The 22,920-nt window shown below is 42.0% G+C and overlaps 1 long non-coding RNA gene across 1 annotated transcript in view; it reads right to left on the bottom strand.

The window, feature by feature from the left end:
- LOC122555871 (uncharacterized) overlaps window positions 1-22,920 on the bottom strand; it is a 70,584-nt gene that overhangs the window by 21,046 nt on the left and 26,618 nt on the right. The window contains exons 2-3 of the long non-coding RNA XR_006313382.2: window positions 18,876-19,093; window positions 11,249-11,376 (exon numbers count right to left, since the gene is read on the bottom strand). This is a non-coding gene — a long non-coding RNA (uncharacterized LOC122555871). The remainder of the gene's footprint in view (window positions 1-11,248; window positions 11,377-18,875; window positions 19,094-22,920) is intronic.

The raw sequence follows: 22,920 nt of genomic DNA, 5'->3' as shown, positions 1-22,920 counted from the left end.
CTTGTCCTTATCCATAAGAATCCAAAAACTTATGGAATTGTGGTCACTATTCCCATATTTGATGACTACAGCTTGCTGCATTCTCTGATCAACTTCCATACTGGGCAACAGGCACCAACATTTTGAAGGACGCTCCATGGGCACCAAACATACGTGATCCACACCCACCGACATTAGCATCCAACATTTGCCAGCCTCTGGGAACCCTCATGGCATACTCACTCTGATTCACTTACAGGACACTTTAGGTGCACTGGTGACTATCACTATAAAACTGCAGCAAGGGCACCATGTGGTCAGGGACACACACCAAGCTCATGGTCTGGATCGGACTGCACATCCAGGCTCTTTACTATCAGAACACTCACTCACTTTGAACCTACCTGGATGCTCACAGCATCACTGCCTTGCCTTGCCTTTGTGCACTTTGTCCCCTCAGCCAGAGATACCATGGTCATATTAGTCACTTGCTGTCTTACTGTTTACCATAGCTACAACAGAAAGAAGCTTGTCATGGTTATCAGCAGCCCTCAATCCACTTGAGGAGCAGAATCTTCAGTAGGGGATGGGGTGTCCCAACACAATAAGGGAAGCTTCTGATCCCAGTACAAGGGCTTGGACACAGCAACTTGGGCCCGAGTCACATCGCCTGGAGGACCCAAATGTTGGGCTGCCCACCTTCTATCTTGTCCCCTTCCCCTATTGAGAGCTGTTTTTTTCTCCTGCAATGAGAGATAGGCAGGTAATAAGGGAGATGAAAGTAGGTGACACAGTTGGTGCAGATGGGGAGATAGGTAGCAACACAGAAGGCATGCTGGGTTAGTGGTGTCAGGGAGGAGGAATATGTCGTGGGGAAAGATGTTTCATGCAATATTGAGCATGGGAGAGCATGAGCCTTGGTGGGAGGTGGGTACAAAAGCAGAGATAGAGTGAGTGTGAGGTATTGCAGAGAAAATGGAGCCACTTACACCAGATGACTGGAGAAAGACACTCTTTCTCCAATGCTTGAGCATTCTGGGCTGGCATGGTCATGTGGCATGACCTCTCTGCTGGTCCTGAGAGAAAACAAAATCCTGCTTCTGCACCATCCCATCCAGCAGGACATCCGGGTCCCTGCTCACAAACTGATGACACGGGACAGTAGTCAATGAAGCAAATTTGTTAAGGTATGGCACAAAATCTTACTAGGCTTTACAATAGAAAGCCCTCCAAAAAATTCAATGCAATTTGTACTTGGCAATGTAATTGTTTAGGTTTTCAAAGATTTGCTCATGAGATGTGAACATCATTGCTAGTCCAGTGTTTATTACTGTTGGAGGATCCTTGGTGAATTTCTGCAGTGCTTTTCATAGTTAGTACACACTACTGCTACTATACTTCTTTAGTGATGGGAATGACCATTGAAGCTAGCGAAAACAGAAATTACTGGAAAAACTCAGCAGGCCTCACATCATCCGTGGAGAAAAAGCAGAGTTAATGTTTCAAATCAGTGACCCTTCTTGATAACATTCTTCAGAATGTTGAAGGTGTTAGATGTGGTGCCAAGCCAACTGGCTGCTTTGTCCTGATGGTGTCAAACTTCTTGAGTGTTGTTGGAACTGCACCCATCCAGACAAGAGGGTAGTAATCCATCACACTCCTGACTTGTGCCTTGTAGTTGGTGGACAGGCTTTGGGGAGTCAGGAGATGAGTTACCCACTGCAGATTCCTATCTGCTCTTGTTGTCACAGTATTTATACGTGAACCAGTCCAGTTCAGTTTCTAGTCAATTGTAAGCCCCAGATCATTGCTTGTGCTTACCACTTGTCAACCCAAGCTTAGATATTGTCAATCTGAATTGATTGCTTCAGTATCTGAGGAATTGCAAAAACCAGCAGTGAACGTCCTCATTTCTGACCTTATGATGGAGGTAAGGTCATTGATGAAGTAGCTAAGATGGTTGGACCTAGGACACTACCTGGAGATGTCCTGGAGCTGAGATAACTGACCTCCAACAAACACAACCACCTTCTTATGTGCCAGGTATGACTCCAACTAGCTTAGAGTTTCTCCCTAATTCTCATTGACTCCAGTTTTACTATGGTTTCTTGATTCCATACTTGGTTAAATACTGCCTCGTTGTCAAGAGCTGTCACTCTCACCTCACCTTCGGAATTCAACTCTTTTTGTCCATGTTTGAACCAAGACTATAAAGTGCTCAGGATCTGAGTGGCCCTGGGAGAACCCAAACTGGGCATCACTGAGCAGGTTATTCTTCAGAAGTGCTGCTTGACAGCACTAATCCCTTCCATCTCTTTGCTAATGATCAAGAATAAACTATGAAATGTAACTGGCCAGGTTGGATTTGTCCTGTTTCTCTGCAGCAGACATGCCTGGGGTATTTTCCATGTTTTGTGGTATGTTGCAGCTGTAGTGGAACAGCCTGGCTGCACTAGTTCTGGAGAACCAGGCTTCAGTGCTATTGTCAGAATGGCATTAGGGCCTATAGCTTTCAAAGCAGGCTTTTTTCGTATTACGTAGTCTGAATCAAATTGGGTGAAGATTGGTATCTGTGGTGCTGAGGAGGCTGAAATGAAGCATCTACTTGGAATTTCTGGCTGAAGGTCGAAACAAATGCTTCAGCATTGTCTATTTTTCTAGTTTTCCTGCCATTTTCCTGCTCACAATTTTGAATTCTCCTGTATACATCTGTAATGAGCTCATATTTATCCTAGCTCCTTCACACATACCTAAAGAAGGTTTTATATACCTCCTTTAGAGTCATAGATTCAGAGAGATGGACAGCATGGAAAAGGGCCCTTCGGTCCAACTTGTCCATGCCGACCAGATATCCCAACCCAATCTAGTCCCATTTGCCAGCACCCGGCCCATATTGCTCTAAACCCTTCCTATTCATATATCGAACAGATGCCTTTTAAATGTTGTAATTGTACCAGCCCCCACCACTACCTATTGCAGCTCATTCCATACATGCATCACCCTCTGCGTTAAAACCTTCCCCCTTACGTCCCCTTTAAATTTTCCCCTCTCACCCTAAATCTATGCCTTCTAGTTCTGGACTCCCCCACTACAGGTAAAATACCTTGCCCATTTATCCTACCTAATCCCCTCATGATTTTATAAACCACAATAAGGTCACCCCTCAGCCTCTGACCTTGCAGGGAAAACAGCCCCAGCCTATTCAGCCTCTCCCTGTAGCTCCCAGTAAGATTAGGGGGGTGGTAAAAACGGAGGAGTGGGTGGCGTTGCTAATTAGAAATGGTATAATGGCTGCAGAAGGGCAGTTCGAGGGGGATCTGCCTTTGGAGGTAGTATGGGCTGAAGTCAGAAATAGGAAAGAAGCAGTCACCTTGTTGGGTGTTTACTATAGGCCCCCCAATAGCAGCAGAGATGTGGAGAAACAGATTGGGAAACAGATTTAGGAAAGGTGCAGAAGCCACAGGGTAGTAGTCATGGGCGATTTCAACTTCCCAAATATTGATTGGAAGCTCTTTAGATCAAGTAGATTGGATGGTGTGGTGTTTGTGCAGTGTGTCCAGGAAGTTTTTCTAACTCAGTATGTAGGTTGTCCGACCAGAGGGGAGGCCATATTGGATTTGGTACTTGGTAACGAACCGGGACAAGTGATGGGCTTGTTAGTGGGTGAGCATTTTGGTGATGGTGACCACAATTCTGTGACTTTCACCTTGGTTATGGAGAGAGATAGGTGCGTGCAACAGGGTAGGTTTTACAATTGGGGGAAGGGTAAATACGATGCTGTAAGACAGGATCTGAGGAGCATAAATTGGGAGCATAGGCTGTCAGGGAAGGATGTCATTGAAATGTGGAACTTTTTCCAAGGAACAGATACGACGTGTCCTTGATATGTATGTACCTGTCAGGCAGGAAAGAGATGGTCGTGTGAGGGAACCTTGGTTGACGAGGGAGGTTGAATGTCTTGTAAGGAGGAAGAAGGGAGGCTTACATAAGGTTGAGGAAACAAGGAGGGAGCGTTGGAGGGATACAGGATAGCCAAGAGGGAGCTGAAGAAAAGGATTTGGAAAGCTAAGAGAGGGCATGAAAAATCTTTGGCGGGTAGGATCAAGGATAACCCTAAGGCCTTTTATGCATATGTGAGAAACATGAGAATGACGAGAACGAGGGTAGGTCCGATCAAGGACAGTAGTGGGAGACTGTGTATTGAGTCGGAAGAGATAGGAGAGCTCTTGAGTGAGTACTTTTCTTCAGTATTTACAAATGAGAGGGACTGGATTGTTGAAGAGGAGAGTATGAATCGGACTGGTAAGCTAGAGGAGATATTTATTAGGAAGGAAGATGTGTTGGGCATTTTGAAAAACTTGAGGATAGACAAGTTCCCCCGGGCCTGACGGGATAGATCCTAGGATTATGTGGGAAGCAAGAGAGGAAATTGCAGAACCGTTGGCAATGATCTTTTCGTCTTCACTGTCAACGGGGGTGGTACCGGGGACTGGAGAGTGGCGAATGTTGTGCCCCTGTTCAAAAAAGGGAATAGGGATAACCTCAGGAATTACAGGCCAGTTAGTCTTACTTCGGTGGTAGGCAAAGTAATGGAAAGGGTACTGAGGGATAGGATTTATGAGTATCTGGAAAGGCACTGCTTGATTAGGGACAGCCAGCACAGATTTGTGAGGGGTAGGTCTTGCCTTACAAGTCTTATTGAATTCTTTGAGGAGGTGACCAAGCATGTGGATGAGGGTAGAGCAGTGGATGTGGTGTACATGGATTTTAGTAAGGCATTTGATAAGGTTCCCCATGGTAGGCTTATGCGGAAAGTCAGGAGGCATGGGATAGTGGGAGGTTTGGCCAGTTGGATGGAGAACTGGCTAACCGGTCAAAGTCAGAGAGTGGTGGTAGATGGTAAATATTCAGCCTGGAGCCCAGTTACAAGTGGAGATCCGCAGGGATCAGTTCTGGGTCCTCTGCTGTTTGTAATTTTTATTAATGACTTGGAAGAGGGAGTCGAAGGGTGGGTCAGTAAATTTGCAGACGATACGAAGATTGGTGAAGTTATGAATAGTGAGGAGGGCTGTTGTCGGTTGCAAAGGGACTTAGATATGATGCAGAGCTGGGCTGAGGAGTGGCAGATGGAGTTCAACCCTGTCAAGTGTGAGGTTGTCCATCTTGGAAGGACAAATAAGAATACGGAATACAGGGTTAACAGTGGGGTCTTAGTAAAGTAGAGGAGCAGAGGGATCTGGGGTCTATGTTCATAGATCTTTGAAAGTTGCCACTCAGGTGGATAGAGCTTGTAAGAGGGCCTATGGTGTATTAGTGTTCATTAGCAGAGGGATTGAATTCAAGAGTCGTGAGGTGATGTTGCAGCTGTACAGGACCTTGGTAAGGCCACATTTGGAGTACTGTGTGCAGTTCTGGTCGCCTCACTTTAGGAAAGATGTGGAAGCTTTAGAGAGGGTGCAGAGGAGATTTACCAGGATGTTGCCTGGAATGGAGAATAGGTCGTATGAGGATAGATTGAGAGTGCTAGGCCTTTTCTCGTTGGAACGACGAAGGATGAGGGGTGACTTGATAGAGGTTTTGTCGGTTGCAAAGGGACTTAGATATGATGATCAGGGGAATAGATAGAGTAGACAGTCAGAGACATTTTCCCCTAGGTACAACAGAGTGTTACAAGGGGACATAAATTTAAGGTGAAGGGTGGAAGGTATAGGGGGGATGTCAGGGGTTGGTTCTTTATCCAGAGAGTGGTGGGGGCATGGAATGCACTGCCTGTGGGAGTGGCAGAGTCAGAATCATTGGCAAACTTTAAGTGGCAATTGGATAGGTACATGGATGGGTGCTTAAGCTAGGACAAATGTTCGGCACAACATCGTGGGCCGAAGGGCCTGTTCTGTGCTGTATTGTTCTATGTTCTATGTTCTATATAAAAGGGACCTAAGGGGCAACGTTTTCATACAGAGGGTGGTGCACGAATGGAACGAGCTGCCAGAGGAAGTGGTGGAGGCTGGTACAATTACAACATTTTAAAAGGCACGTGGTTGGGTAAATGAATACGAAAGGTTGAGAGGGATATGAGCCAAGTGCTGGCAAATGGGACTAGAATAGTTTACGATATCTAGATTTGAGTGCTGCTGGAAAAGCCTTGCCTTTCACCCTAACAGGAACATACTGTGTCTGGACTCTCGGGATCTCATTTTTGAAGGCTACCCATTTACCAGCAGTCCCTTTACCTGCGAACATCTGCCCCTAATCAGCTTTTGGAAATTCTTGCTGAAAACTGTCAAAATTGGCCTTCCTCCAATTTAGAAGTTCAACTTTTAGACCCAGCCTATCATTTTCCATCATTATTTTAAAACTAATAGAATTAAGGTCACTGGCCCCAAAGTGATCCCTTACTGATACCTCAGTCACCTGCCCTACCTTATTTCCCAAGAGTAGGTCAAGTTTTGTTTACATTCATATTCCCTTTTCTCTTGATCACTTTTTTTCGGACCTACTTTGCTGGGTTTGAAATTGCTCCTTATGAACATAGAACAGTATAGCACCGTACAGGCCCTTTGGCCCTCAATGTTGTGCTAACCTTTTATCCTACTCTAAGATCAAACTAACCTATATATCCTTATTTTACTGTCATCCTTGTGCCTATCCAACTTCAATGTTTCTAATGTATCCGATTCTACTACTGGCAGGGCATTCCACGCACCCACTACCCTCTGTGTAAAGAACCAACCTCTGACATCTCCCCTAAACCTTCCTCCAATCACCCAAAGTGATGCCCCCTCATGACAGCCATTTCCACCCTGGGAAAAAGTCTCTGGCTTTCCATTCTGTCTATGCCTCTCATAATCTTGTACACCTCTATGAAGACAAGTCTCATCCTTCTTCACTCTAATGACAAAAGCCCTAGCTCCCTTGACAGATGACCTGACAGACAGACCAGGTTTATCAAATAAGCAGAGGTATAGATGGAGGTGATGGCAGTTGTCTTTTCCCCAAGATGAGGAATTTCAAGACCAGGGGACATATTTTTAAGGTAAGAGGGGAGAAATTTTAAAACAGACATTAAAGGTAAACATTTTACACAGACAATGGTTCACGTGTGGAACAAACCTTCTGAGGAAGTGGTGGATGCGGGTACAATTACAGTGTTTAAAAGACATGTAGATGGATGAGTAGGAATGGTTCAAAGGAATATAGGCCAGGAGCAGGCAGGTGGGACTAGTTTAGTTTAGGATTTTGTTTGGCATGGACTGGTTGGACCAAAGGGTCTGTTTCCATGCTGTATGATTCCTCAACCTTTCTTCATAATACATGCCCTCCAGTCTAGGCAGCATCCTGGTAAATCTTCTCTGCACTTTCCCTCAAGCTTCCACATCCTTTCTATAATGAGGCAATGAGAAATGAACACAATATTCCAAGTGAGGCCTAACCAGGGCTTCCTAGAGCTGCAGCATAACCTCGCGGCTCTTAAACTCAATTCTCCAGCTATTGAAAGCCAACACACCATACGCTTTCTTAACAACCCTATCAATTTGGGTGGCAACTTTGAGGGATCTATGGATGTGGACTCCAAGATTCCTCTGTGCCTCCACATTACTAAGAAGCCTGCCTTTAACCCTGTAATCGACAGTGAAATTCGACCTTCCAAAATGAATTAGATTAGATTAGATTACATTACATTACAGTGTGGAAACAGGCCCTTCGACCCAACAAGTCCACACCGACCCGCCGAAGCGAAACCCACCCATACCCCTACATTTACCCCTTACCTAAAACTATGGGCAATTTAGCATGGCCAATTCACCTGACCCTGCACATCTTTGGACTGTGGGAGGAAACCGGAGCACCCGGAGGAAACCCACGCAGACACGGGGAGAACATGCAAACTCCACACTGTCAGTCGCCTGAGGCGGGAATTGAACCCGGGTCTCAGGCGCTGTGAGGCAGCAGTGCTAACCACTGTTTATTTCACAATTTTCCAGGTTGAACTCCATCTGTCACTTCTCAGCCCAGTTCCGCAACCTGTCAATGTCCTGCTGCAACCTCCACACTATCCACAACTTCATCAATATTTGTGTCATCTGCAAACTTACAAACCCACGCTTGCACTTCCTCATCCAAGTCATTTATAAAAATCACAAAGAGCAGGGTTACCATTACTTAGTGCAGCCTGATGTTCCAATACAACTGCAACATACCACAAAACATGGAAAATACCCCAGGTATGTCTCCGGTGCACAGAAACAGGTTACCATTTTTCTTGCATCCTCATACACCACTTCCTTTGATCCAACACAATCTTGAATTTCTTCCATTAACTGTGGTTATTTACCCTTCCCTTTGTGTGTTTATGCCTTAGATGAATTATATCTGTTGTCAAACATGTAGTTTTTCTTTCAATACTAATTATTGCCTGCTTACCATCAAATGTTTTAGTGTACTTTCTCCATCCACTATAGCCAAGTTGTTCCTCATTCCTTCATAATTTATTTTCCTCAGACTTAATTTCTGAGATTGCTTTCAACCTTAATGTAAAATTCTACTGTGTTATGCTATTTCACATAGCTGCCTTTACAGCAAGATTATTAATTAGCCTTCTCACTACGCCCTGTCTCCAGTTAGCTCCTCAACACATTATTTTAGAAACTGATCTTGTGCACAATCCAGGAATTCATTCTCTATAGCACAAATGCTACTTTGGTTAACTCAATTTCTGAGTAAGTTGAAGTTGACTATTCATTACCCACGTTACATGGATCTCTAATTTCATGTTCGAGACCAGGCACAAATTCCCACTATAGTTTTACGACCATCAACATTTTGTGTATTCAAATCAGCAACATTTTCACATTCAGACAGGGTGCCTTTAATTCTGAGTTTTTAAAACTATTGACTATTCTGATCCTAATTGGTGTGTGCCAATGTTTCATCTGTCTTTTATTTTTGCTTCCTATTTCCCTTTACCACTTTTGCTTCCCTCAAATCTGAATTCCATCTTGGGTAGCCAGCCTCCTGACAATCTAGTTTAAACTCATTTCAGTAGCACTACTGTAATTCACTGCAAGGGTTAGTCCTGGTCCTGCAGCATGTACAGGTTCCATCTGCCCCACTCCCACTGCCATTGCCTCAGACATCTGATGGCCTCTTTCCTATAACAGTTCCCCAGCTGTATATTTAATTACTAAATGCTCACTGACATGTAAAACTAGGATCAATCCAAAGTCTACTGATTTAGAAATCCTGCTTTTCAATTTCTTTCTTAATTCCTTGAAATCAGGGTTCAAGACCTCATTCCACTTCTTACCTAAGACATTCACACCAACATGGACCAAGACCTCTGGCTATTCACCCTCCTCCAGAGTAATATTCTGCTCCCGTATCCTTGACCCTGGCAGGAAGGCAATATAGTGCCCTGGAGTCATGTCTACAACCACGTCTGCAAAAATGTCTGTCCGTTCCGGTAACTCATAAACCCCACCTCCCTTTATCACTACTGTTCCCTCTCCCTCCTTCCTCACCTTTTGCATGGTTGAATCATTCATGGTGCCATGTAGTTGATTATGACTGCATTCTTCTGAGGAATCAATGCTTTCATGACTATCTAAAGCAGAAAGCCAATTATCATGCAGGATCTCAGGACTCTGACACTACTTGTTTTGTTCTCTTGGGCAGCTTAACTCTTAACCTATGGGGCACCCACCTCTCTGAATTTGCACCCACATCACTGGCAAAGGCAGGACAGTAACTCCAGTTGCTGTTTGAGCTTCAAATGCCAGAGGTTAACCTTCTACATCTACATCCTGAACATGTGGACATTCAGGTCACTAGAAGCATCCATGACTTCACAGGCATAAATTCAAAGTGACTGAGCTGTCCTGCCTAATTAGACTTTGCTTACATAAACTGTAGTTTATTTTAGATTTTCTTATATTGACAGTTTTTTAGCCTTAACTAGTAATTAATGCTAATAATTAATACTAATAAACCTTGCAACTATAGTTAAAGCTTACTGATATTGATAAATCTAACTAAAATCTACCACACTTTCTTAATTTCAATAAACCATGTCCCAATTTAATAAAACTTAAACATCTTGCTATTAGTCTTGAATTACAGTATTTTGCAAAGTAAATGAGCTCAATACTCATTAGCCAATCACTTACCCAATTCCCTCTGCCATCATTCTATTATTTTTCTCTGAGTGTGGTCAGTCCACAAACACAAAGGGTCTCGTAGCCCCTCACTCCGTTTTCACTGCTCCTCCGGTCTCTCCCTTCTCATTACCGCTAACTCACATGTGCCCTGGATCTCTTCCCTCTCTTTCTCACTGCCTTTTGCATTTATATTCATATTCACTGCCTCTTGTGCTATCTTAAGTGTTCACCAGTTCTCTCTCCTGTCACTAGCCAGTGCTAACCAGGTCTCTAATTCTATGAGGCTGTCAAATATTTGAAGGGGATTGGAAGAAGAAATCCTTCTGTGCTGTAGAAAACAGACATTAAACGATAGTCATGGGAAATTTCAATTTGCCTCAAACTAACCGGCAAGGTGAAGTAAGGCAAGGAGTAAATGGAATAAACTCACAAGGCTAGAGAAACAGTACAGGTCTGGCACATCTGTAAAGAGAGAAATAAAGTTAATGTTTTGAGTCTGGTATGACTCTTCTTTCATTCTTAAGAAAGGTCATGCTGATTTGCCACCAGACTTGATGCGATTCTCTGTGTTTCTTTCAGATTTCCAGCATCGCAGTTTTTTCCTTTTAAAGGAGTGAAGGGAATTAGATTTTTACAGTTCTTCACTCAAAGCAAAGAAGTCTAACAAGAAGACAATCACTGCAGAGCCTTGTAATAAATAAAGAATAGGAAGCCGAAACAGTCACATTGAATGCTATACAGTTAGGCTCAAGATTAGAATTGAGACTCAAAAAGACAGGATAAATACTAAGGTGATGGGTTAGAAAAGTTGAGTATATTTGGTCACAAAAAGGTGACAAAGAAAATCTTGGAAAGCAAAGAAACACAAAAGCTGGGGGAAATGTTTGAAAATAGAGTTCAAATGAAATATATTCCACTAAAAGCCAGAAATATGAAAACTATTTATAGCACACAACAGATGACAGAATAGCTAAAGAGAAAATTAAATATAAATATTAATTATTTAATTTATTTAAATTATTAAGACTATAAAATTACATAAAAAGGGCCAGACTTTCTGATCAGAATCTTAAAAACTATTTCCATCTCATCAGGGAGAACAAAATTCCATTTACCGTTCAAGGAGTTCCCAGTATGATTTACCGGTAAATTCCATTTATCATTCTAGTGTGATTCAGGAATCCGCACAATGAGGAATGAAGTGGATCAGTATCAAAACCATGTCCCTTTTTCATGATGATTCCTGCATTGTAACATGAGCAAAAGGTCATGAATCCAACTTCACAGCTACTATAACAATTTAAGTATAAAGTAAGTGAGGGGTTGAATGGGTAAGTGCTCAGAATACATTATGGGAGGGATCAGGATGAGACAGAAGTTGGAGGTTGCCAGGTTGGTTCTGGACATTCTTGATGAAGAGCTTATGGTTGAAATGTCGACTCTCCTGCTCCATGGTTGCTGCCTGACCGGCTGTGCTTTTCCAGCTCCACACCTTTTGACTCTGCAGAGTGTATGGGGGGGGGTGTCCTTGAGAGTCTGAGTGGGGGAAAGTCCAGTCAGGTCCATGTTAGGAAAGGGGTTTACAGTAGTGTGTGAGGGGATTCAGGTCTCAAGGGAGCTTAATGCACAAGTTCAAGAAAGAGAAGGTCTCAAGTGTCCATCAGGGGGTCGCAGGTAGGGTCACAGGGTGTGAGTGGTGATGGTGGTGGAGGGGCTAATGTCAGGGTCCATGAATCAGGGCAAAGATCAGGGGAAGTTGGGGAGGGGGTGTTGGGTCCAGAGATGGGACATCGAGTCTGAGGGTGAATCAGGGTCAGTTCATAACTGCTGGGTCGGGAAGAGGTGGTTGGGAGCAGGGATGTCCATGGGGATTTAAAAGGAGGCTCTGCAGAGAGTCAAGGAGTGAATTTAATAATTCCCCAAGTCAAAGCAGGTTTAATCCTCTTGGCTAAGCCTGGCTAGTTAATGAATGAGCAAGGCAGTTACAACCATCCACAGTCTCCAACTCAGATTCTAAGTTGGGGGAATTTTGAGAGGGTTCTAGAATGCTGGGTAATTGCCCATCAGAAGTCTCTACTTCAGGGCAATTGTGTTGGGTCTTCGTCGTTCTGACGCACAACTCCTATCTACACTGTTGTAACAATTATCTTCTGAACAAAAATTCCAGATCATTATTCTCTATGGAGACAAATAGCTCAAGGAAAATTGAAGTAGGGATAGGGTCAGTAAAAGTTGAACAAGATAAATTTCCTGGTAAAGACCAAAATAGTAGGCACATTGAATAACTTCATGTCTTAGCTTTCAAAATCTGAGATAACAAATATTACATTAGGAGAGTTTAAAAAGAATATTGATACAGATTGAATAAAACTAGATTTAGATAGTATGCATCCATGCATACTGAAGAATAGCAAGGAGGGGAGGGCAAAAACTCTAATTTAGGTACAACATTTATAAGATCCACACAAAAGGGAATAGTGCCAGAGTACTATGGTCAGCTAATGTTGTTATTCCAATCTGTACAAGGAGAGAGATAGAATTAAATCTGAGGACTACAGACCAACCAGCTTCACAGCAATGATAATATTATTAATTGAATTTTTGAATAGGTGATCAGTCATAGATGAGAAGATGTAGTTGATGTAGTTTATATGGATTTTGGCAAAGCCTTTGACAAGGTCCTACACAGGAGACCAAATGCATATGGGATACAGGGTGATTTGATAAAGTGGATTCAAAATTGGCTCAGTTCTAGGAGACAGTGGGTGATGACAGAAGGCTGCTTTAGTGACTGGAAGCCAATGTCCAGTGGTATATCACAGGGGTCTGTGCTCGATCTCCTATTATTTGTCATTTACATAAATGATAGAGATGACTGTGTGGGGGATTGAGTTAGTAAATTTGTGGATGACACAGAGATTGGTCAGATGGTTAACAGTGAGATTGACTGTCTTGGGCTACAAGAAGATACCAGTGGGATTATCAAATGGGCTGATTAGTGGCAGATAGCATTCAATGCTGAAAAGTGAGAGGTAAAACCCTCTGGAAGGAGCAAATTGACAAGAAAGTTTTCAATTATCGGCATGACACTAGAAAGTTCATGGAACAAAATGACCCTGTCCATAGATCTCTGAAGGTGTAAGGCCATGTTAGAAGAGTGGTAAAAAAAGGCATAGGGGATACTTGCCTTTATCAACCGAGGCATTCATTACAAAAAAAACAGGAAAGTCATGTTGGAGTTGTATAGAACTTTGGCTAGACCACAGCTAAAGGACTGTGTGCAGTTCTGGTCATCACATAACAAGAGGGATGTGATTGAACTGGAGGAAGTGCAGAGGAAATGCACCAGGATGCTGCCTGGGATGGAAAATTTAAGATATAAGGAAAGATTGGATAGGCTTGGGTTGTTTTCATTAGAATATAGAACATAGAAAAGTACAGCACAGAACAGGCCCTTCAGCCCACGATGTTGCGCTGAGGATTATTCCTAAGCTAAAATAAAATAACCTAACCTACGCACCCCTCAATTCACTGCTGTCCATGTGCATGTCCAACAGTCAGTTAAATGTCCCTAAAGGCTCTGCTTCCATTCCATGAATTCACAACTCTCTGCATAAAGAACCTTCCTCTGACCTCCCCTCTGTACCTTTCTCCTAATATCTTAAAACTATGACCCCCTCGTGCCAGTCAATCCTGCCCTGGGGAAAAGTCTCTGGCTGTTGATTTTATCCATGCCTCTCATTACCTTGTATACCTTGATCAGGTCACCTCTCTATAGGGAGAAAAGTCCAAGTTTAGTCAACCTCTCTTCCTAAGACAAGCCCTCCAGTCCAGATAGCACCCTGGTAAATCTTCTTTGCATCCTCTCCAAAGCCTCCATATCTTTCCTATAATAGGGCAACCAGAACTGGACACAATATTCCAAGTATGGTCTCACCAAGGTTTTGTAGAGCTGCAGGAAAACCTCGCAGCTCTTTAAACTCGATCCCCTGTTAACGAAAGCCAAAACACCATATGCTTTCTTAACAACACTATCCACTTGGGTGGCAACTTTGAGGGATTGGAGCAGAGAAGGCTAAGGGATGATCTGATTGAGGTGTAAACATTCTGAGGAGCATGAATTGTGTGAATAAGGAGCAGATGTTGCCATTTAGTTGAAGGGTCAGTCATGAGGAAACACAGGTTCAAGGTGGGGGCAGGAGGTATAGGGGAGTTGGGAGGAAAAACATTTTTACCCAGAGAGTGGTGGCAGTCTGGAATGTACTGCCTGGGATGGAGGTAGAGCTGAGTTGCCTCCCATCCTTTAAAAGCTACCTGAATGAGCATTTGGCATATCATAACATTAAAAACTATGAGCCAAGTGCTGGTAAATAGGACTTAAGTTGAAGGTTAGGTGTTTCTCACATGTCAGTGCAGACTTGATGGGTCAAAGGACCTTACCTTCCTGTGAGATATAGTATTATGATTCACTTTATCAACTCACTCACCAGCGCACTATATTTACTACACCACATTTACATTCATTCATTCATAAAACCATGTTTTGTAGTGTATTTAACTATTACAAGATAAACTAAACTAACACATCCCTTACAATCCATTACTACTCCTTTACACCTTTCAATTCTTATCAGCCCCATCCTGCAAGCAGTGTTCAGAGTTGTCTCTATATCAAAGGCTACCCCTGAATAAGTGTCAATACTGTAATCTACTCAGAACAATGCTATCACTGCCATTGTGTCTCCACAACTCACTTGAACTATGAAAAGATTACCAGATTTATCAGCTCTTAATAACCATCTCTTGGGACCTGGATAGATTGCAGAACATTAAGCAGTTTCCTCCACTAGCGTATACTATTTAAATATATATTAAATAGGGCCACAAATCCCTTAAACCATCTCCTGCTTCCCCAGGACAGATGTCACATGCAAACTGTTGTGTACAATAGATACAACTATGTAACAGCATAGTGCAAAAATGTTAATGTATGTAAGAACTGTGTATAAAGTGGCTCCTGTAAAACCTGTACTTTGGATTCCATCACTGCCTTGAACTGTGATCTTGCAGATGCTCAATAAATAGGCCATTTTTGCCACTCACTGATCTCAGTCATTACTGAACACGATCCCACAACAACAACTGATGTTACGATAACTAGCCCATGGTTACCTTTTCCCCCCCTTTCCTTCCCTTTTGGAATAAGCATGTTACATTGGATGGTTTCCAATCTTCTGGGACTATTGTAAAATTTAAGAATTCTTGAAAGATTATTACCAGTGTATGCACCATCTCTGTAGCTATGACCTTTAAAGTATTAGAATGCAATCCATCAGGTCCAGAGGACATATCAGATTTTAATGCCCTCAGTTTCCCTAGAACGTTTTCTCTAGTGATAGTTATTGTGTAACTTTCCCCCTCCATTTTAGCCCATTTATTAATTATGTTTGAATGCTAATAATCCTTTACTGTGAAGACTGATGTAAAGTATTTGTTCAAATCCTCTGCAAATTCTTCCCCATTATTATTTCCACTGCCTCATTCTTTAACAGCCAAATGTTCTCTGTTGCTTCTATCTTATTTTTTATATATTTGAAAAAGTTCTTACATTTTCTCTTTATGTTACTAGCTAATTTGCCTTCATAATTTGTTTTCTCCCTGTGTTTTTTTTAAGTCATATTGTATTAACTTTTAAAATTTTCCCAATCCTCTGAATTACCACTAATCTTTGTATCATTGTACGATTTTTCTTTCAATTTGATACTGTCCTTAACTTCTCTAGTTGACCATGATTGGTTATTTATCTTCCTAGAATCCTTTTTCCTCACTGGGATATATCTTTCCTATGAATCATGAACTATGTTTTGTGTATCTACCATTGCTCATCAACTGTTTTCTGCTAAACTCCTTTCCAGTCTATTCCAGCCAACTGTACCATCACTTCCATGTAATGACATTTATTTATGTTGATTACAATTCGTTCTGACCCAAGATTCTCACTCTCTAACTGAATGCTAATTTCTTCCATTTTGTAGCCACTGTTCCTGAGGGTTTTTTTTACTCTGAGATCATTCATTAAACCTGCCTCAGTGCATATAATCAGATCTCAACAGCCTTATTCCTGGTTGGATCCACAAATATTGTTTTAGCAATCTCTATGAATTGTTCGCTAGAAGTCCTTTGGTCAATTTGAATTTTCCAATCTGCAAAAAGATTAAAGTCACCTGTGATTAGTAAACACCATTGCTTTTATACATACCATTGCTGTTATCAGGTATGTTTCTGCATACGGAACATCTGCTGTTAAAGGGGCTATACACTATTCCTTTTGGTGGTTTTTGGGCTGTACATGGCCGTCTCTCGGCCCTGTGTGGCCTCAGCATGAACTTTCAGTCTTGAGGTAATTCTTTGAAGTACAGTCCCACCGTGACCAAGCACTTAAGAGTGCAACGTCTGAACTTTATTTCTTTATTTTCTACTTAAAACTAAGGTGGTGTCATTGTACTATAATGTTTAACTTTTAACTTAGCTCTTTTTTTTCTACCTTGTTCTCAAGATTCTGTACCTAAATACTTGTACCTAAGATGGAGCTTTGTGTGGTAACATTATGCACTTGAGTATGTGACAATAAAATCAAAATCAAATCAAATCCCACCAGTGGCTCCTTCCCCTTATTATTTCTCATCTCCACCTTTACAGATTCAACATCATCTGATCTACAATAATTTCTTAGTAACATCACCAATTCTATTTTGAACTAACAAAAATCACCCACCACCCTTCCTTTCCTACCTATCCTTTTGGAAGGTCACATAATCATTAATGTTTAGTTCCCAACTTTGATCCCCATGTATCTATACCTCTGAAATGGCTACAAGATTATACCCATTAACCCCTATTTATGCCACTAATTTGTCTATTTTGTTTTGAATGCTTTATGCATCCAAGTAAGGAGCCATTAATTTTGCCTTATTACCATTTTGCTCCCCCTTTATTCCAAGTCACCTTTCTTCTATGCCTGTGCACTCTATCAATTCCTCTCCCTCTCTTGGTACCATTGTCAAAATAAGGCAAAGTTGCCCTGAAATTCCTTTGATTTGCTTGCCTATATTTCCTTCCCCTTGAATCTTCTCCACTTTAACCCCACCCCTCCGAAAAAAACATACCCCATCTACTTAATTTAAAGACAGCCCTAGATATTCATTTACTAGGCCAATGGCATTTGCATATCTGTAGCAGATATTGCTGGGAAACAGCTTGAAACTTTCTTTTGCTGTTTATGTTAAGAGCCTCCTAAACTGCCTTATATGTAGCATTGTTCTTCTTCCTATTGTGTAATAAAGTGGCTTTCTGTTGTTAAAGAACATTAGTAATCTCATGTGTATGAATATATTCAATGACCAAATACTATGTAACCAACCATAAAAATTAAACATTTGACCCATCAAGTCAGGCTTCATTCTGGGATCTGACTTGTCTAGTGGTGGCATCAGCTAGGATCATAACAAAACTGAAATAGAAGTAATGGTAGATCATCTCGAGGCATAAATAAGTCAGAATGGATTCTGAAATTCTGAAATCATTAACCTGATTGAATTCTTTAAAGTTCTCACAAAGAAAATAATGCCATTGATTGCAAATATGTAGAGTCCTGAAAGGCCGGTGCTAAGGCAACATGCAGAAGGCTTGTAATAAATGGTATGGCGAGTAGAATTAAAACACAAACGGCTAAATTGATGCACATTGGCTAAAAAAAAACTTAAAGATGTGAAGAATAGCTTGTCAGATTGGATGAAAATGGAAAGAGTGGCCTACAAGATCCATTGCTGTTATTTACAATATTCACCAATAATTCAGACATAAACAAGAAACGTAAATTAAAATTTTCACTTAATTCCAAACTGGGTGTACAGTTAATATTGGGGAGCAATGTATCATAATCTACAAAGACTGGGCAGTTAAGTAACATGAGGCATCAAGAGCGTGGTGCTAGAAAAGCACAGCTGGTCAGGCAGCATCTGAGGAGCAGGAGAATCGACGTTTCAAGCATAAACTCTTCATCAGGAATGAGGGAGTTAAGTACCTCAAGACAACACAACCAAAGTCGGACATTCTTCTAAGGTATGGGTTACTCTGGTAGTCATTTCTGGTATGGCCTGCAAGGCATTTTGTGTAAAGCATCCATGTGCCTTTCTACGCTGAGTTTGTAACAGGTATGGGAGCAGAAGTGGCAGTACCTCAGGATCTGCAGCACCCCAAGAAATGGAACAAAGACTGCAGAGAGGGCAAACTCTCTCCCATAATGCTTCTGTTGTATTTCAACTTGTCTCTGCCGTGCTCCTTGAAAGTGACACAAGACTTTCTGGATGGCCAGTCAATGGTTCAGTATCTCCTCGCACATGCCTATCAGCATTCTCCCACATGCCACGCTATCTGGGTGCCTATCTGAGTCCTGAGCAGCAGAATTCACCTGCAACATTGTCCTCCTGTCAGTTGACCTACAAACCATTCTTCATTATTGTTCTGACTGCCCAATGTTTGTGCCCAATGACTTACTGCATGCTGCTTCCTCAAGTCTCAGGTGGCAGCTCCTCTTCTTCAGTTGTTTTGTATTCCTCTCACCTCTGTCCCTACACGAGCTGGGCAGGCAGAATTTTTGCATCTGACAGTTGACCATAAGAAAAGGAAGATTTAAGTTGAAGGGTGGGGAATAGAAAAGAAACAAGAGATCTGTAATCATACCTTTTGAAGCTTGTTTATAGTGTCAGACAGCAGGGTGAAGGCAAGCTGGAAGTTGGGAAAACTGGCAAATGCCATCATACTGAGTGTTCTGACTGAAGGCAGATTCACAACCCCTGCCAGTCCTATGATGCAGAGAAGCATCTTCTTCATAGGACTGAGAATAAGCAGGCATCCTTAGCCTCTGCAAGTTTCTCTCTTGTGTTGTGTGCAGTCTTGTTCTGCAAGAGAGAAGGAGAAATGTCAGTGAGTGTATTGCCCTGTGTTTGAGTGATGTACTTGCCATGGCTAAATATCTGGAGATAGTTGGAGGTAAGGTTGGCAGCATTAGCAGGGAGGAGGCCTGTATGGATGAATGGAGTATCACGATTTTATGCAGGAATCCTGAGGGTGAGGCATTGGTGTGTGGGGCATTGAGCTGGTTGATCTGAGGAATGGTGTTGTCATATGGAGATACAATGACCATGATGATCTTCGTGAATGCACTAGACCTCTTGTTGCACAACTGCCAGGGGTGCAGATGGTGGGAATTGTTGTCCATGGCTACTTGCCCCCAATCCTTTCTGATGGTTATGGTCTCCTGCAGTTACATAGCATCTCTCCACCCACTCACATCCACCTCTAGGACCCCCCTCCATGACCCTGGAGTCCTGTTTCCTTGTTAAGAAAGCTGCAATAGTAAAGTGCAGCAGCCTCCTATCCTACAATGCAACCTCGTAAAGGGGCAGAGTTCCTTTATGAATCCAAAGGTTGTCTGAATTATGTTGTTGTGAACATTTGTCTTCATAATCCATTGAATTGAATCTGTGGATGAGTGCCATGCCTCTAGGAATTCCCTGGCTGTTCTCTGTTTGGCTTGTCCTATAATAATAGTATTGTCCCAGTCGAATTCATGTTGCTTGTCATCTGTGTGTGTGGCTACTAAGGATAGCTGGTTGTGTCATTTCGTGGCTAGTCACGACTGGGACAACACTATTATTATAGGACAAGCCAAACAGAGAACAGCTAGGGAATTCCTAGAGGCATGGCACTCATCCACAGGTATAATCAAAAAGCACATCGACCTGGACCCAATATACCGACCACTGCAACGGTCAGCTGGAACTGACAACCGGAAGCGGCAGATTCAAACCACTATAAATGCCGCAGGAAACATCACAGAAGCGCTTCACAGGAGGCTCCCAAGCACTGAGGATGTCACCTAGACAGGGGAGGAAATGTCTGCAACACAAATTCCCAGCTCGGCGAACAGAACCACAACAACGAGCACCCGAGCTACAAATCTTCTCACAAACTTTGATTACAAAAATGAAGCAATTGTTTGTAAAACTGTAAACAGATTAGGGTTAATACACACCTTGTTTATTTAATAAGAACAGAGTTACCCTTTTATCCTTAATGTATTTGTAAAATCTCTCTGGAGTCTCAATAACCTTATTTGTCAAAAATATCTCATCTCCTTTTTGCCCTCCTGATTTTGCTCTGAAGTAAACTCCTACTGCGTTGAAACCATTCTAGGGACTCGCTTAATATTTGCTGTCTATATCTGACATATGCTTCCTTCTTTTCCTTGACCAAAACCTCAATTTCTCTAGTCATCTGGTATTCCCTAGACCTACTAGCCTTGCACTTCACCCTAACAGGAACTCTTGTTGTCTCACTTTTGAAGGCTTCCCATTTTCCAGCTGTCCTTTTACCTATGAATATCTGTCCCCAATCAACTTTTGAAAGTTCTTGCCTCATACATCAAAATTAGCCTTCGTCCAATTTAGAACTTTACCTTTTAGATACGGTCTATTCTTTCCCATCACTATTTTAAAAACAATAGAATTATGGTCGCCGGTCCCAAAGTGCTCCCCCACTGACACCTCAGTCACCTGCCCTGCCTTATCTCCCAAGAGTTGGTCAAGTTTTGCAGCTTCTCTAGTAGGTCCATCCACACACTGAATCAGAAAATTTTCTTGTACACACTTAACAAATTCTTCTCCTTAACACTATGGCAGTCCCAGTCCAAGTTTGGAAAGTTAAAATCTCCAATCATAACCACCCTATTATTCTTACAGATAACGAGATCCCCTTACAAATTTGTTTCTCAATTTCCTGCTGACTACTTGGTGGGGGGGGGGGATGGTCTATAGTGCAATCCGAATAAAATTATCATCCCTTTCCTATTTCTCAGTTCCATCCAAATAACTTCTCTACACGTATTCCAGTTACAAAAAATAAACATTTAGACAGATCATAATGTACACAGCAAAAGGAAACATTCAGCAAATTTCTATACATTCACCAGGCATGACTTTCTCTATTCCTATGTCTCCCTGAGATGCACACATACTGGATACCTCTTTAGTTTTTCCTAACTGAACTTCAAGAAAAGCCCTGTCTACTGAAACTGCAACAACAGTCTACAGGGTTCTTTCAAGATCTGAAAACTTGAAATGCCACAAAATAAACTGTCCTTCTGCTGGTATGAAACGATTTTTCTCAACTGAAACCTGATTGTGACCTCTGGTCTGCCTTCCTGGATGACAATATTCTTTAAATTTGGTAAACATTTGGCAATGAACTCCACAGGTATCAGATCGAGTCATTTAAAACACATGTTTCCTTGGAAATTATTTTTTAATTCACTGTTCAAAAATTACTTTAAAAAAATCTTCTTGACAGGACTAAAACCCAGTTATCTTTATGTTGAAATCCAAATTGCCGTAGGAAGTATTGTCAATGTTCCTCACAGCATTTACATTCTTGGTAAAGTATGGTGACCAGAATTGGACACAATACTCCAGTTCTGTTCTAATCATAGCTACGTCAATGATCAGCATAATGTCCCTGCCTTTGTACTCATTACCACTGGTTAAGAAGCTCAAGATTCCAAATGATCTACTTACCTCTCCCACAGTGGCTGAGAGTTCATGGGTGGTGAACCGCACCTACAGCAGAACAGGAACTGGATACCAATTCTAATCCGTTGCTTTTAACTAGTTCCCATGTGATTCCAATTAAAATATGAAGTGTCAGGATCATGCAGGGGGAGATAGTGACCATGCAGGGGGAGAAGATTTTCAGGGTGGCATGGTGGCTCAGTGATCAGCACTGCTGCCTCACAGCACCAGGCACACAGGTTTGATTCCAGCCTTGGGTGATAGACTGTATGGAATTTGCATGTTCTCCCTGTGTCTATGTAGGCTTCCTCCCACAGTCCAAAGATGTGCAGGTTAAGTGGATTGGCCATGCTAAATTGCCCATAATGCCGAAGGACGTGCAGGCTAGATGGATCAGCCTTGAGAAACACAGGGTTACAGGATAGAGTGGAGGGGGTGGTCACGGTGGAATGATCTTTGGAGGGTCGGTGTGGACTCAGTGGGCTGAATGGCCTGCTTCCAAAATGTAGGGATTCTGTGGTGAAACATACTGTCCCCAGTCAAGGCAAAAGCTATCAGTAGGCTGTAAAAGAGCCCCTGGTCAACAAGGGAGCAACTTTGTGCCTAACTCCATTACTATTAACAAAGGTACCATGACTGTCTACAAATTTAAGTTTCACTTGGAAATATTTCACGTTACGTTGGTTTCACTTAATGCATGTTTATCATACAATATTGAATGATCAATTCAATTCAATGAATCATCAACTCATCCTTGTTGCTTGTTGACACTATCTATAAAAGAGAATTCAAGATGCTCATGCTTGATGGTTACAGCATAGTTAGGGACACTTTTACAAAGAATTTTGAATTAAGTTATTTTCTGCTTTTGTATTCAGTTTATATTAAATAGTCATAGTAGTGTTCATTGTAATATTTGCAAGTCTGAAGGCCTGGATAAACATGTAGATTCAACTGCCTAACACTTCTATGCATTTGGACATTGTCCAAATTCACCATTAGGCAGGATTATTGAACTGTAGTGGGTGAATCAAAAGCCCTGTAAGAAGTCTTGTCATTTAAACACTAAGATGTAACCCATTTAGCCCGAAATGACATCACATTTTAAATCTAATAATAGAGTCACAGAGATGTACAGCACGGAAAAAGGCCCTTCTGTC

The sequence above is a fragment of the Chiloscyllium plagiosum genome, unplaced genomic scaffold (genome assembly GCF_037043375.1).
Source record: "Chiloscyllium plagiosum isolate Xiang-an unplaced genomic scaffold, Cpla_swu_hap1 HiC_scaffold_1, whole genome shotgun sequence".
NCBI lineage: Eukaryota > Metazoa > Chordata > Chondrichthyes > Orectolobiformes > Hemiscylliidae > Chiloscyllium > Chiloscyllium plagiosum.
This window is presented reverse-complemented; position numbering and strand designations above follow the sequence as displayed.